This window comes from Corvus moneduloides, chromosome 4, assembly GCF_009650955.1.
Source record: "Corvus moneduloides isolate bCorMon1 chromosome 4, bCorMon1.pri, whole genome shotgun sequence".
NCBI classification, from domain to species: domain Eukaryota; kingdom Metazoa; phylum Chordata; class Aves; order Passeriformes; family Corvidae; genus Corvus; species Corvus moneduloides.
Genome location: NC_045479.1, coordinates 16,794,034 through 16,810,593, shown reverse-complemented (window position 1 = coordinate 16,810,593; position 16,560 = coordinate 16,794,034).

The following is a 16,560-nucleotide window of genomic DNA, read 5'->3' as shown; positions in this document are numbered from 1 at the left end:
CATGTGGAGAGAATCATTCAGGCTTCTCCATTGTAAGCATTTAATTTCCTTCAAGGAAAATTAAGTATTAACAGAGACAGGGATCCCAACCTGTCCCCTCCTCATCCCATGAGCATTTTATAAACCTAATGAGCACCTTCCTCACTCTTCTTCTTAATGAGTATTTACTTACACAAAGTGAAACCACTTTAACAAAAGGAGTGAAGTTGAACCTCTCTTTCTCTGAAAGGTGTTGGATTTGTCTCAACATTTTTGACAAGGGAAGATCTTTTGCAGGGCAGTAAACCTGGTTTCCACTCAGCATTAATTATGCCTCTGTAACAGGAGATATGATAAGCAGAACTAGGCTTCATATACCCCATTAAGTGAGGTTTGGGCACTAAAATTCAAATCAGTAATGGCTTGGATTTAGTACTTTTAATTGAGCTTACAAAGCTCAAGAGAATCAAGCAAACAGTTGAAGAAATGAAGAAGTTAGTTTTCACTTGGAGCCAAATGATGTCCAGGCTCCACGGAAAGCTGTGCTAGGTTTTTATCTACAGACATTTGGAGAAACATGAAAATGCCTAGTGCAAAACAAGAAGTCTATCTGTCTGTCTCCCTTCATAAATCTGTGTTCACATGACTGAGACATACTATCTTTTAACCAAGCTTCAGATACTAGGTTTCCTCAAGCAGAATTCATATCTCTAATAATGTGGATCTCAAAGAGCTCAGCATCAAGGGGGGGTGCATCAGTATCACTGTTCAGGTGTTGGAAAGACAAAAGCATCAACAGAGTCAGAGAAGGGTGTGATGGGAGCTGGGCAGAACCACACCAGACAAATCCCACTGTTTGTACAATGTCCCCACTCCACAGGAGGACAGCTGCGCAGCACCACTGGCATGGTGGGATTGTCTGAAGCAGCCAACATTGAAAAGCTCTCACGGTGGTCAGGAGAGCATGCAGAGGTGTAATGGGAGATAAGGAATAATCCCACTGGGGCAATGCTGCAGGGCAAGAAGTAAAAGCAGGAAAACAACAAAGAAGAAATGTGGAAGAGGAAACCTGCTATCTAATGTGTGTGCAATTGTAGCATAGAAGCAAAGGTTTGACTCAAACTGCAGAGCATGGCTGGAGATGAGAAAAAAAGACAGAAAATCCCTTTTAGCACTGTGTTCTGAGGATTTAGTCACAACATGACTCTGGAGCTTTATAGCCTCAGGATACTGGGCATTTCCAAGTGCTGTTTCCACAAAAGCTCATTCACCAATGTGCTTACTGCATCATGATGAGCCCTATTCCTCCTGGACACCAGGAGAGCCTGTGCTTCATGTTAGAGGATGAGGACAGGCTCCCTGGCCAGCACGGCTTCATTCACTGCTGTGGCCTCATTACAATTCTGAGGCCCTCTTGGCCAATTTGCTGGTCAAGCTGGTGCAACTGGGAACTGCTTGGCCTCACTGGCCTGGAGCTGCCCATCCAGGTCAGATCTCATGCCTTGTGTTAACAGGGGGTGCCAGGCTGGTTGGGTACAGAAAACACGTGTGGCAAATTTTATCTGAAAGAGGGTAGGGCCAAGTAGAGTGACAACAACAGTGTTGTGCATAGTGTGGGCTAGCAGGCTGTTAAGGAACCAAGGAAGACTTGAAAAAAGAGTAGGAAAAATTGCTCAGATAACAGTCCTCTTGTGACCACTTCTATGTCCCAGTGATCTCTAAATGTAGATCTATGTCACTATTAAGGTCCGTATTAGATAACCTCCTTCTGTGATCTGTAAAATTTCTTGATCATTAAACTATGTATCCAGATGAATGGAGGGTTTCAAAATGATGTGCACTGCTCTTCTAAAAGGTCCCTCTGTCCTCACATGATGCTGGCTGTTGACAGCAGAAATGGGGAAAAGCAAAATTTACCCTGTACTTTAAAGAGCTGGATCTAATGGTTATGCCACATTTTAGTCAAAATAGGAGAATAAGGGAAGGAGATAGATTAAGCAGAAACAGATTCTGGGAAGTATCAAAGGGAGATTAAATATAAATGTTAACAAACTGGGGAAGCAGAGAAAAAAAAAAGAAATTTAACATAATCCTTTACAAAATCTAAAAAGAAGATGGCTGATCCCTTCTCTTTTTCCTCTTTCTTTCAGCCACTATCTTTCTTTTTTATTTTTATTTTGACACTAATGGAAAACCAACAGCTGAGCTGAGTTGTTGAAATACTGGACAGCAAAGGGAAAAGATGAAGGCAGCTTTGCAGATTTTACAGGTTACTGCCTCTGTGACAATAACCTCTTCTATTTCCTCCACTCCCTCCCTCTGGGGATATGCATGTCCTGATGTCTTTAGCTGGAGAGCAGAAAGAAACTGAGAAGATAACTGGGCTCAAGCGTGTGTCCTAGGGAGATAATAGTTCTGACATTATTCAAATTTTTCCCTAATAAACTAGGGCTTGGTCCTGAAACACTCTTTCAGGCAAGGGGCCCAAACATAGTTCAGGAGCCTCATTTTAATCACAGAAAAATATTTGCAATAAAGCTGTTAGGTCCTCATGGATAGCTGAATGGGGCAGAGCTTTCTCTTTGGTGTTTGACAGGCAGAAAGGAGACAGGACATGCAGACGGTGAAGCACAGGCTGCTTCTCCCAGTGTAACCCAGCGACCCACTAGCAGCTGCAAATTAGGGAGGATTTACACTTTTCAGCAGCTGCCTGTTGTCCTTACCTCTCTCTGCCTCCATGCCCCACAGTCTCCTCTTGTTGTGACCCAGTGTCTTGCTTCCTCCTGGTATCCAGCTCTGGGGGAATGGCAGGAGCACAGGTGGGCTGGGAGCCAAGCGCTGCATGCCAAGTTTGTGGCTTTGCAGTTTACCTGTGGTGGTTTACTCTGCCTCCCTCTTTGCCCAAATGCTCTTCTTAGTTTACTTCTAATTATAATAAATGCCATCTCTCTGTGGTTCCCTGTGGCTTGTTAATTAGTCTGCTGAGGCATTACTGAATTCCAGGAGAGCAGAGAAGACATACGTGCCAAAACCTTCCCAATGTTTCTCTCTCTCCCACGTGGACACACACCAGCAGAGGAGAAGCAGCTGACCCCATTGGCACAAAAGGTAACTAAAACATCCAAGACTCCACCCAAGGCTATTGAAGTAATTAGAAAGACGCCCAAAGGGCTATTAGTCAGGCTCATAAAGAGCTCATACTTTTAGAACTAGTTGTCACCACTGTGGCAGGGAAAGGAAAAATGAGTTTTATATAGCTTGTGGCCGTGTCAGCCTGAATCTTCTCTGCACGGTTAAAGCAAGATCCTATGTTGCTACAGTGGGGATACTGTAACACGCGTATCAAACAAGGCGGTCGTGGAAAAGAAATAGATATAGGCTGATTCTTGCTAGATGTTTCAGAGATGTTTATTTCTTCAGCCGCATGGCCGGGGCTCTGCTGGGGAACTCCTCAATCAGGGGACCCGAGGGTCCCTGCCTGCACAGGGGAACACAAAACAACCAATGGGGAACGAGGCTGACCCAGGGCCAGGGAAACCCCGTGTCTCCCCCCAGGACTCCTCTCCCAGGGCTACATGGCAGGGGAGGGACCCAACATTTCACCCGTTTTATTTTAATAAAAGGAGAATGAAAACAACTGGATAAACATAACAAGAACAGTTTTAAAACCAAACAAGCCACCCTCCTGAGCCTTTAAATGTCCAAACAGATTCTCTGGAACATCTTAAGGCTGACAGAAGGGAGACAGAACTCTCCAGACATGCTTTGTGGGGAAACTGAGGCAGGAGAGGGTTTAATTTCTTCCCTCCCCCTTTTCATCCCCCCCTCGGCATCGGAGAGGAATTGTAGGGAAATGGAATTGTATAGGGAAGCCATGGGGTGAAAAACGGATTAGGAATAAACTGGGGATGGGGCGAACTTAGGAAGGGGTTCATATTGGGTATAGGGTAAAAGGGGGAAGTAGGCTGTGGGTAGGGAAATTGCTGGGATGGATATTGTTTATAATTTTGTGCATAACGGCTGCCTTTGACTGGAATACCTCCAGGCCCAGTAACATTCGCTGCTTGTAAACCCTTCTTTCCTTGCACTATATCAAATTGTACAACTTCCCCATCTCCTACACTTTGCAGGTAATTTTTAGGGTTATTCCTTTTAATGGCAGTTCTATGGATGAATAAATCTTCCCCTGTATCATCTCGTGTTACAAATCCATAGTTGTTTTTTACACTGTACTGTTCCACAGTTCCTGTGATTTTTGTTGCTATAACTCCTCCTATCATGTGCTTGCGTGTTCGTCGTGGCTGCCGGTCCCATGTGGCTGCTGCCTCGCCGACTCCGACGTCTCGGCCGGGCCCCCGCGTTGCGGCTGCTCCGCGCTCTCCGAGCGGCGCTGCTCCGGCGCGTGTCTGGGCTCTGCGCGGCCCCGCGTTGCCATCACCGCTGGCCCCGTGCCCTGTGAGTGGTTCCGCTCCGCCAACTCCACGCTGCTTTGAGAGCGGCCCCGTTCTGGCTCGGCGCTGCGCTGCGCGGCTTCTCGTGTCGCTGTGGGAACCGCCGCTTCTCCCTCCGCAGGGCTCTCCGAGCCGTGTGCTCAGAGCGGCCTGCCACGCCGACGCCCGGTTCCTGGCTGCTCGTGGCCCACGGCACCCGCGGCGCCTGCGGCATCGCTCCCTCACTCATGGTCGAGCAGCCGGGGACCCCGAGACAGGGATGGGGTCCGCGATAAGGCACGGGCTCTCGAGGGGGCCGGGCGCATCCAGCACAGGCACCTCTGCTGGCACGGCTGCAGTCAAGCACTCCTGGGATAGCGGCCGTGCGGCCTCGGCCGCGGGACTATGGCCATCCTCTAGGGGTAATGGGACCATACAAATGCTCCTCAAGAGCTTCAGTGATTACAATTAATCCATGGAGATCTTCTGTCACTAGTCCATGTTTTGTTTGATCCCTTATCTTATCCCAGATCTCGTACCAAAAACACCCATGATTAGTTCCAGGAGGATCAATATCAAAAAGTAAGTCTCGAGAAATATAGAAGAAATTTTTGAAAAGCCAGTTAAAAAAATGTTCTGGATCTCTTCTTGTTTTGTTGTTCAAGGATTCCTTTAACTTCTAGATACATTTCTTTCTGTGGTTCAGAGAGCCACATTTCCCACAATTCTTCCATAGTCCAGAGAGAATATCCAAACCAAGGTGAGAAGGGAGAGATCTAGAGTGGTTTTTACTCATGAATTTTCTGTCCTTAGGGATCAGTGTCTTGCCCGCATTCTCTACCATTTGCTACAGTGGGGATACTGTAACATGTGTATCAAACAAGGCGGTCGTGGAAAAGAAATAGATATAGGCTGATTCTTGCTAGATGTTTCAGAGATGTTTATTTCTCCAGCCGCATGGCTGGGATCTGCCGAGGAACTGCTCAATCACGGGACCCGAGGGTCCTTCTGCCCGCGCAGGGAACACAAACCAACCAATGGGGAATGAGGCTGAGCAGGGGCAGGGAAACCCCGTGTCTCCCCCCAGGGCCCCTCTCCCAGGACCCCATGGCAGGGGAGAAGGGACCCCGACACTATGTGGGGTAGCCTCTTACCTGGATTAGCAGATTTCCATACCTGGATGTTGCTCCCTGGGATCTTGGGATTCAGCTGGCATCCTGTCTCCTTGCTCTGAGGAGACAGAGCAACTTATATGAGTGCAGAAGGACACCTCCAGGCCCTCAGGCCCTTTCCCAACAGTTCCTCTTCCACTCCCATACCCACAATTACAGAATAATTTTCCTGAATTGAGGTGGGAAAGCTCTGTAGACCATGTCCTGTAAGAGACACAGAGCTGGGACGTGCTGACACCTGGAGAAGGCTAACATGGAATTGCACACCCCGGAGCCAAACCAAGCTGATCAGTGCCTGCTATGTCCTGGTACTCCATGTCCCATCCCAGCTGGTGCCACTGGGATATACAATGGTGGGAGGAGAGGTGGAGCCCTGCAGCGGCAGGAAGAGGCTCTGCAGGAGAAACAGAAGCTCTCTGTGCACAGGTGCTCTGCTGCCTCAGTAACTCCTGGAAAGGAAACACATTTGATGTGTTCCCCCTGCCACCTGGGACACCACAGGCAGAAATTCCACTGTGGTTTGGAGGGACCTTTTTTAAAATGAGGAAAGTTGTGTTTAGTCAAGGAAAAAAGCGCTCTTCTTCCACCCACACAGAGATTAATTTTCCAGGTTCTCAAACTTGGCACGAAAGTTATGAATCCTATTTAAATGAACTGTTTGTTCTTTACAAGGAAGCATTATATAGATTTTTTTTCCTTTTTTTTTTTAATAAGCTGTTTGTGGTGAGAAAATGACACCATTCATATTTGGTGTCTGTGCTAGCTAGGAAGGTATGTTGTTGTTTGTTGAATGCTTGTTGCATTTGGTTTAAATTGTCATGAGAAAATTGATGTCATATTCTTTACAGCTTTATGACCACTAGCCTGGGATTGGAGCTATTTTTGTATTTAAGATGTCTTGTCCCACCATTGCATGGAATTCCTTTCCTCCTGAAGGGGAAAATTCAACATATGACTGATTTCAAGACTAAAATACCGCCTGCAGGGTAAAAGCCCTTCTAACAGTATCTGTAACTATGTGAGGGCTACATATATAGTCAAAAGAAAGAAAATACCTGTTGAGTACAGATCAGTATTTGAAGAAGCACTGGAAGAGGTCGAGAAATAAGACATTAATGTACATGGTGAAAAATTTGTGAAACAAATCTCAGGCTGTGAGGTGGAAAGGAAATACTGTAACTCAAGTGAGCAAACCCTGAGCTGGGATTATATCTGTTGCATGCCTCACTACGATGGGTGGCTGCTGCCCAAAGAGGGCAAAGGAATGACACAGGGCGTGGGACTGGGCCTTGGTGGCCCTGGGGACTGCCCGGTGGCCATGGGGCTGTGGCCTCTCCTGTCCCCACCAGCCCAGTGTGGGGCTGGGAGCCCTGGAACGCAGCACAACTGAGCCCGGTGAGCCAAGTCTCTGCTCTGACAGAACCAGATCTACTTTACAATCACCCAAAAATGGAGAAAAAAAGTAATGAACATTTCATCCTTCTCTTTTTTTTTTTTTTAATTAAACTTTTCAAATTCTGATGAAATTGAAGAAATAAGTTGGACTTCAAATTTAGAGGTTCACATTTAATTTGAAAGCTGCATTTCCCACTTTCTGATAGCTCCAGACTTTAGGACTTCCTTAAACTTTGTTTCAGTTTTTGTACCAAGATTTTTCTAACTTCATGTTGAAATAGGAGGAGCAAGTTGTGTTCCTCCTATTTCAAAGTTCAAGTAACTTTAAAGGCATGAGTTTGAATCCACGAGGAAAAAAATGAAAATTAGAAATGCTATTTGAATTACTATTTTGAACACCACCATAAATGTACTTTTTCAAAACATGAAAAAGCTTTTTAAAGAGTATTTCTAAAAAATACCGTAATTAAAATGTGAAATTGCTTAATACTAAGTATTTTCTCTATCATGAAACATGATCCATATGCTGGATATTGAACCACAAGAAATCTGTTCTGCTTAATCAGAAAATTCATATGATTTATTTTATAAACATTTGAAGGAAACAGGGAATTACTTTACATTCCTTGTGGTTGGATGAATACAGAAATAAAAATGTAGATTTGGATATAGATGCAATTTGTTAAGACTTTTGAAGCCTAAATCTGTTCTGAAATAAAAGGAAATAATAATCATCTAAAAAGAGCTAAAAAGCAAGTAATTAAAAAGACTGAACTTTAAATAATACTAAAGTGCTTCCATTCTTAATTGAATAATATTACATTTCCAACTGGCTCATGGTACTTTGCAGTTGGATCACACATACTAATTGCTGGAACATTCCATATTTTAGGATGCCCTCCACACTGCCATGAAACCAGGTATTAGGTGTACAAAATATCAGTGTGTGAGCACTGCCGACACAGCCACACATCCCTGCTTTGTACCCCACTGCTCCCAGGAACTGTCCACACATCCTGACAATCTACTGAGTGGCAGGAGGTGGCATTTTTGGGTGGGGCCATCTTCATGCTTGGAATTTAACCATCCTATCAAACATCAAAAGGAGCTGTGTAAGTTGTACAAGCTGATCTACGGCAAAGCATCAGTCAGAGGTTTGGATCCAATCAATTCCAGGTTGCTCCAATGAGCATTTAATGATGTGGCTGACTTATACCTTCGGGAGGCTGTCCCATCTTGGTAAATGATGCAAATTTATGGTGAATTTGACAAGTCTTTTCTACATTTGTTCCAAAATTCATTGTCCTCATTGTTACAGCTGCTCTACACATCCTCCAGGTAACCTGAAGTTCTTGACAAAATGAAACAGCATTAAAGCATTTCTTCATGAATGAGGGTGGTGAGAGACAATGGAACCAGTTGCCCAGAGAAGCTATGGATGCCCCATCCCTGGAAGGGCTGAAGGCCAGGATGGATGGGTCTTTGAGAAACTTGGTCTAGTGGCAGGTGTCCATTCCCATGGCAGGAATTGGATGATATTTAAGGTCCCTTCCAAATCAAACCATTCTGTGATTCTATGATTCTGAAGATACCAGGAACATATCATCTACCTCAAAATCTCCGGCCATACCTAAACTCATACATGCCAAACATGTGTCACCATGAAAAGGCTTTCAGCCTTTCTGAAAATTATGGAAATCACAGCTTAAATGGAACTTACATAGCCCTATGGGTGTTTGAAATGAAAAGATAAAGAGATCACCAAGACTCAGAGCACAGTTATGTGAGCGAATGGGCACAGGTAAGGTACCCTTCACAGTAATCCAATGAAAGAATGTACTCAGTACCACAAAACCTGCTGAGTTCATAGGAATTCATACTCTGTGCCTTTGGCTCTGCCACTGCATTTGTATAATAGCTCACACCTGTGTTGCAAAGCACACCAGGCTTTAACCACCATGGCTGGACTTTCAGAAGGTGCAGCTGAGATTAATGTATCTCATAAAACAGTGTCTCATTATCAAGACATCAGTGTTTTAATCTGAAGCCACACAGGAAAGAATAAAATGATAAAAAAATGGCACCCTTTTTAAAAAAAGAGCATTAAAAAAAAAAAGAGCATTCTCAGTTTTTGCCCATTATCTTTAACCCAAGGTTGCCAAGGGTTTCTAGTAAAAAAATGTCTAAATGAAGACTCCTAGGACTGTTCCAGGAAGAAACTGTTATGGATTTGTCTTAAAGACAAGCTCCTGTAGGCAAGCAAAGGGCTGAATTTGTGTGGATTTATTAGATAATTTAACTCTCAGGTGTTTTAATGTTTGCTTTGATTGCTGACTCAAATACAGGCAAGTTAAGCTTAAAATGGTTCAGCAGAGAAATGGCAGCAATGATTGCACTTGGTGCTTTTCTGATTTCTACCTTCATTTGTAAATGTCTTATGTTTATTCTCTCAGGTTCATTAACTCGTTTTATAATTGAGCAGTACACACACAAAGAGCATTTTCTTTTTACTTACTGCTTTGAAATTACTAACACCATTGAAGCAGACAAATAATTGATCATGTATTCCTGGCAAACTAAGATGGGTAATTTAGATTTTTATGCCTCAAGATGCTTCATATCTATATAAGAATCATGGTGAAGCTGTGTTATTACTGCCTTCAAGGCTCACAAAACCTTTGTAAGAAGCAGTTAACCCACCTGTGTATGGTTCACTTTTGAGCTAGGAAAAAGGCACATTGTATCATGAGAAGATCTTTTGTCATGCTGGGCTGAAGACCCAGTCTCATATAAACTCTTTCCATGGTTCATTCATTCTTCTGAGTGAGTACTGGCTGTCTGACACAATTCCCAGTATAAGAGACATCACTTATGGGCCAAAGAATGGGCGAAGAGAAATTTTGACATCTAGGGACTTTCTATGTTTTTTGGTTTAACAGCAAGGGAATTTGTGTCAGGACCCAGAGGCTCATTTCCACATGGAACAGCTTGACTGGCATCCTGGGGGAGAACCCTGGTTTGAATCAAATGGCACACCCAGTGGCTGAGTGGCTCCTTTCAAACCGCCAGATAACTTCACTTTCCTTCCAAGATGCTTTTGGTTTTCCTTTTTATAAGACCTTCAACAGTAGATGTTTCTTGGTTCTAGTTCCAGTAGTTATATCTGAGATGTTTAATGCTTCCTGCATTCCTTGGACTTAACTTTGAAAGTATCCCTATTTTGAGGAAGAGAACAGACCAGATGACCTCTCAGAGTTCCTTCTGAACTGAATTTTTCCATGATTCTGTGACCTCATAGAATGGTGTGAAGAGATCCAACTTAGATTGTCTAAACTGTCAGGTTCCACATCCTTTTTTTTTGGACTTTTTAGTTGTTGATGTAGTTGGTAAGCTTTTGATTGTACAAATACACCGTTGTATTCCAGAAGAATTGCATGAGCACAAAGAAGCACAAATACATTTCCTAGATAAATACTCCCTACATGGGAAATGCCCTTGTATCATTGTGTACCTCGAAGAGATAATGATTCACATCTATGTTTCTGAGAAGGATCCTTCTGAAACATGGGAAGCATGGATTCTGGAAATAGTGCTAACAAGGAAGTGTCATGACCTATTTAAAGGCACTCTTCTCATGACAGTGCATGACAGCAGCAGTCATAAGACCGAAACCAAGCACTTTAATTATTTTCGACAGGGTAAATCAGTGCTTTTAATAACAATCATTCCTAGGCTAACTGCACTGTGTGGAGCTATTCCATGACAGCAAGTCTTCACTATCCTTTCCAACCACTCAACAGATGTGCTGTTTTACAGCACAAAATGGCCTTGGTGCTTCATGTCAGGGGTGGCTGCTTTTCAGCAATATCAGCAATTGCTGAACACAGGGGTAAAAAGCATTTTCAGAGCTCTCAGACTGTAATATATCTAGGTTATGATAATGCATTAAGTGTGGGCCCTCTTAAGGGGTGTCTCAGATGCTGAAGAATTTGATGGAAATTTGGGATGTAAGAGCCAGTTTCATGTGAGGCCATTTTTTCCCTATAACCCATCTGTGTTCCAAGATTATTATTGTTGCCTTCCACATACTCTCGTGTTGATAGTGGAACATACACCTTTATAGTGATATAAAAGAAACATCATAAATGCAGAAACAAGGAGAGAATTGTCCCATCACTGCCACACTTGATAACCTGAGATTGAAGTGATTCATTTCCTTTTAAATCAGAGGACTTGCTTGTTTTCATATGAACCTTGAATCACAGCAGGCTTAAGTATTTCCTGCATTGTAACCCCAAGCATAAATTACACAGTATAAAAAGCTATTTGTCTTTCACTAGTGTAGGGTCTTCTCTAGTTCTCCTTCCTCTCTGTCATTTAGTGGAAGCCATATTTGATGTGGTAGAATGAAATAAATGAAAAATTTTAAAAATCTCCTTCTTTTTGGGCCTCTTTTCTTGGAAAATATTTCTCTTGCAAGACTCATTTGCATTCTGGGTCTGTTTCTGCTCCCAGATGGTACATTTCACAGGCATGGTTTACTAATCATTTTAAAAAGCCTTTTAAGTCAAAATAATAACAGAGGGAAAAAAAAAAAAAAAGATTAAGCTATAAAGAGAATAAATAAAAGATTTGTTTTTCCTTAAACATAGATGCCATTGAAAGAAATAGCGATGGTGAATCTGGTAGTAAATGTTTTCGGGAGGAAAGGTCAGAGACAACAATAACAAATTCTCATAAAGCTCTTGCTTCAGTAAGTGAAGCAATGAAATGAAAGAAGATATTAATATCTTCTATGTGCTGTTAAGCATCTGTAAGACCCACCGGAATAATAATATTGGGCACCTCTTGTGATCTTGAAGTGGCTATCAAAATGTTTGTTGTTGTACCTGTCCCCTTCAAACAGCACTGAAAATGAAGGTGGTATAAAGCTGGAAATAAATGTGTTCTTTACAGGTCCTTGATTGCAAGTAATTATCCAAACACAATGCAATTGGTCCAATTATCTTTGGACTTTTATACTGGGAAGTCCAATGTGACCCTTTTACACGAAACCAAATATAACATCTCCATTCTGTGCAAGAAAGAACTGAAGTACTTAGTAATTTATTTTATACTTATAAAAGTAATTCACTGAATTGATTGTTACATGAATTGCTGTATTGCCGTATCGCAGAATCATTAATGGTTGGGGTTGAAGAGACATCTGGGGGTCATCAACCCTCTTGTTGAAGCAGCTTCACCTAGAACATTGAAGCACTGCTGATATACATGCTGGTAATTATGTTACAAAACCTCATAAAGCAGTGAACCTCGCCACTCTTTTAATTGAAACGCTGTTATTTCGCTTGCTGCGTTTTCCTGAGTGATCACCTGAACTCAAAATGAGAAATTTAATGGGAAGGTAACTACAGAGCACTGCCTCCACCTGTTACAGAGTTGTGCTGGTTTGGCCAAATTCAGAAATACATCCTCTGAGAGAAGGCAGGTTACAAACTACCTCTCCCCCACCAGGTTTGGGAAAAAAGAAACTTTTTCCTTGAAGGAAAGTGAAAGAGATAAAAACTATTTATTTAAAAAACACATGGGAAAAAGATAATACTGCTAAATAATAAAATCTCTCGCTGTGGAGAAAAACTTGGGAAAATATTAGAATCCTCCCTTTGGTTTCCCTCCTCCTCGGAGCTGGGGCTTTGCCCACGGCCAGGCCCTCTGTGCTCAGTGGAAAGTCCTCCTGATGTGTTCTGATATTGAAGCAGTCCAGCAGAAAAAGGGAAAAAAATCCAAAATCCCAGAAGAAACAAAGTTCAACTCTCTGGAGGGAAAAAAGCCCTGAAAAATTGGCTGAACCAGCAAGCAGGGTGCTTCCCCGCTCCTCTCTCCAGCAGCAGAACGCAGAAGCCAAAAAAAAAATGCAGAGAACCGGAGTGTGTTATCTCTGTCTGTGTCCTTGAGGGTTTTTTTCCTGTCTCTGCTCAGGCTCAGTTTAAAAGCATAGAAAGCCATATATACTAACTTCTGGGCATAGTGCAGCGATAGGGAATACAACACCAAGTCACCCCAAGATGGGAGTGAACAAACCTTAAAAGCCCAGTGTCTGGATAAAAAATGCTGGAACAGAAAATTATTCTAATTTTCACATTCAGGAAAGAATACTTCTAAGCTTCATATGGAAATGGTACTTGATGGTTTATATAAGAATAGTTTCTAGGATACCATGATTGACAGAAACTCTTACTTAAGCATAGCCACTCTCTAAACAGGATAATAGTGGTAGTCAAGGGAGTGATGTGTTTTATTTATAAAAGGAAATAGATCTACTTTTACCTTGGTAAACATGGAGTAACCCGAGTGTGACAATTTTTAATACTGTGCATTGGTTTTGGTTGGTAAAGTTATAAAAGACTGAAAGAGAGAAGTGGGAATATGCCTTAATGGGGGATAGGAAAGGAATAAGCTGGAAAAATGTGGTGCTATGGAAAAGCTCCCTGGAAGCAACTTGGCTGCGTCAGTGTGTGTGGATAACTGCAGGCTGATAGTCTATTTTCAGGTACCAAACTCCAGCTAGACATCTGCTCTGACAGTATTGAGATCAGTCCTCAAAGAAGCCCTGAAGCTGGAGAATCTTGTTGAGAGGATGAGGAGGGCCCAGTTTATGCAGTGACCTGTTGTGACCCAAAGGCAGCCTGAAGGAGCTGTGCTCTCCAAAAAAGCAACAAATTGCAAGGCCTGGAGTATCAGCTAAGGACAGAGTCTGGAGAGCCATTTGCCTACTGAAAATCTCAGTGCTGTTGGAGGGAAGAGAAGAGCATTTTTCAACCTGAGCTGGAGCTGCTGAGATAACTTTAGCTGATAGTACAAGGACTGCAATGCACAGACCTGTCAGAGAGCAAAAAACAACTGTGGTGCCTCCCCTCCACACAAGGTCATTTAAGTGAGGTTATGGCTGGGAACGGTGACCAGGCAGGCCGGAGTTAGCCTGCCCAGTGTCCAGGTTACATGGAACTAATCTCTTTAAATCCTGAAACAATGGGCTTGTATTTAAATTGCAAGCTCCTTAGCAGAGGATTACTCTCTGTCACATTTTCCCTTCCTCCTGCTGGGACTTCACATGATCACAAAAGCATCCCTCCCACTTGCAGCATAAAAGTGCTGGTCTAAACTGCAGCAGCAGAGGAGATCTGAGCTCACTCTGCTCCTCAAGAAGCAGCGTTAACAGGATTTAATGTGCCATCTCCATGGATTGCTGTGCCAAGAGTTCGTTGTTCTGAAGGTGTCACACTTGGTGCCAGGTACTGCGCCATTGCAGGACAGCAGCTCCACCCTGCCAGGGAAGCACATAGGGTGACTCTTCCCCTTTCTCCCAGGAACAGCAGCAACAGTAAGGTTTCATAGAGCAGGGCAATAAACCAGGCAAGGAGCCTGAAACCTCTCTGCCAGGCACGGATTAGGCTGGAAATTAATATTTGAACTTTACATCTGCTTCCTCTTAAAAACAAAGAACCAAAAAATCCCCAACCCACACACATTTCTCAGCAGCTTGCCTTGTTCACTGATAACAAGCCCTTTCTCCTTTCTCACCCAAAACCACCCCAGCTTCCTCTTACTGCTACAAGTGCTCGTTGCCAAGTCTGTGTTAGTCTGCAAATAGTGTGAAAGATTTGAGTTCTCTGAGGCAGGTGTTTCTCACTCTCCCTACCTGCTGAGATCAGGACACTAGGGAATGGATATTAAATGTGGTTTACTAACCTGGCTGCAGTTCAAAAAGCAACAATAAAAAGCAGCCCTTAGCAGTAAGTAGATATTGACTTATTAACTGTTAGTATTCAGTTAGTATTGTTATAAATAAAGGCAGAAAGATATGAAAATACTTTCAATAAGGTTTTCAACAATAGCAGTTGCTCAGTGACACTAAGCCATGATAAAATAAAAAACTTCACCCCCTCAGGAATGAAATAGAAAACCAATAAATAATTAATTGTAAACCAAATAAAAATACACTTGCTAATGTGTTATAAATAAACCCTCAAAGTGAGGACTGATTGATTATTGAATGCATGTCAAAGAGCAACACTTCTGGGAAGAGTCGGGTTTATTGCACAAGAGCTGGACAATTTTTGTGGGGCTGGGTGAAAAGCCCCATCCTGTCCCAGGCACAACAGCAGTGCAGTGACACAGGCGATTGATGGCATGTGGCCTTCCTCTCAAAGGCAGAAAAACCTTGTTCTCAGCCAAATACCAAAGGATGGGAATCAGGATTTTAATCTGTTAAAAAGAATCAATCCTGGAGTTAGGACCTGGAGACTTGTCTTTTCTAACGGAAGGCTTATATTTTCACACAGGTCCTAAGGCAAATTTGATGAGATAGTTATTCCTTTACAAAGTAATCCAAAGGATTCAGTCAGAAAATCCTTTATTTTTCCTCAGCTGATTCACTTTTCCCCCTTTAAATCAAAGGGGGAATAAGGTTTGCCACCTTTCTCTAGTCCTGGGATGGTTCAGAGAGTCCAAGCAAAATCACACCTGCATCAGAAAGAACTGACTACACCTACTGTGCAGGATGTACCTTAACAACTTTGTGGGGAGAAAATGTGCTGGAGCGTCTTCAAACCAGCAGCAGATTATCAGGCCATAAATTTGGTATTTACCTAAATTTCCACATCTACATCCTTTTGCAGTCTTGGACCTTTAAAATCTTGTGGTTTTTTTCTCAACCAAGAGAAGGCCTTTCAAAAACTATTTTTGGTCTTCCTCTGCATGTTTACATATCACACAACACAAGAAGTTCAGCCTGAAGTAGTGTAAACAGTTTTGATGCTCTTGTTTATCACACAACTTGTGACTCTCTGAGTCTTTGATCCCACAGACTGAACACCCAGGGCACTGGCATTGCACTGGAATTGGGGGATTGCACATGTGAAAACAGTAAGGAACATAAGTTCAGGAGACCAGCTTTAGGGTGAGAAGATGTAATGTTATCTCTGTATAAGCAAAATAAATTTTATCATGGCTTGTAATGGGAACAAAGGCCATAGAAAGAGAAAAGTGAAACTTGAGAGCACTGACTTTCTCTGAGTGCTGAGACAAAGAAGGAGAGTGCTCTACCATCAGCTTTAATCATCCTAGGGCCTTGTAGGGGAAAAACTGCAGCACTACTGTGCAGCCTTTCTTCTTTCCTCTACTTGTCTGTAGATGGATCTGGCTCAAAGAATCAGCATGTGGAAGAAACATGGATCCAGATTTTAAAAAGTCTAATCAGCAAACAAGAAAATTGGTATGGAGGGTATCTCTTGATAGGAGAACATAAAGGAAATACTGTAATCTATGGTGTCTGCAAGATGTCTGGGGAACAGCACAGAATGGCCCTAAATAGCACAAAGGTTTAAGTGTGGGTACATGGAATCATGGAAGTGTTCATATGACACATAAATCCAGCACAGATTTTTCGGCACAAATCCTACATAACATCCAGTCTTTGGAAATACACTGGCCTGAGCTTGCTTGCTTTGCAGAGGGAAATAAGTGCAGTGAAAAGTTTCACTGATCAGGATAACAATATCTGGCAAGACTAAATTCTCAAGACA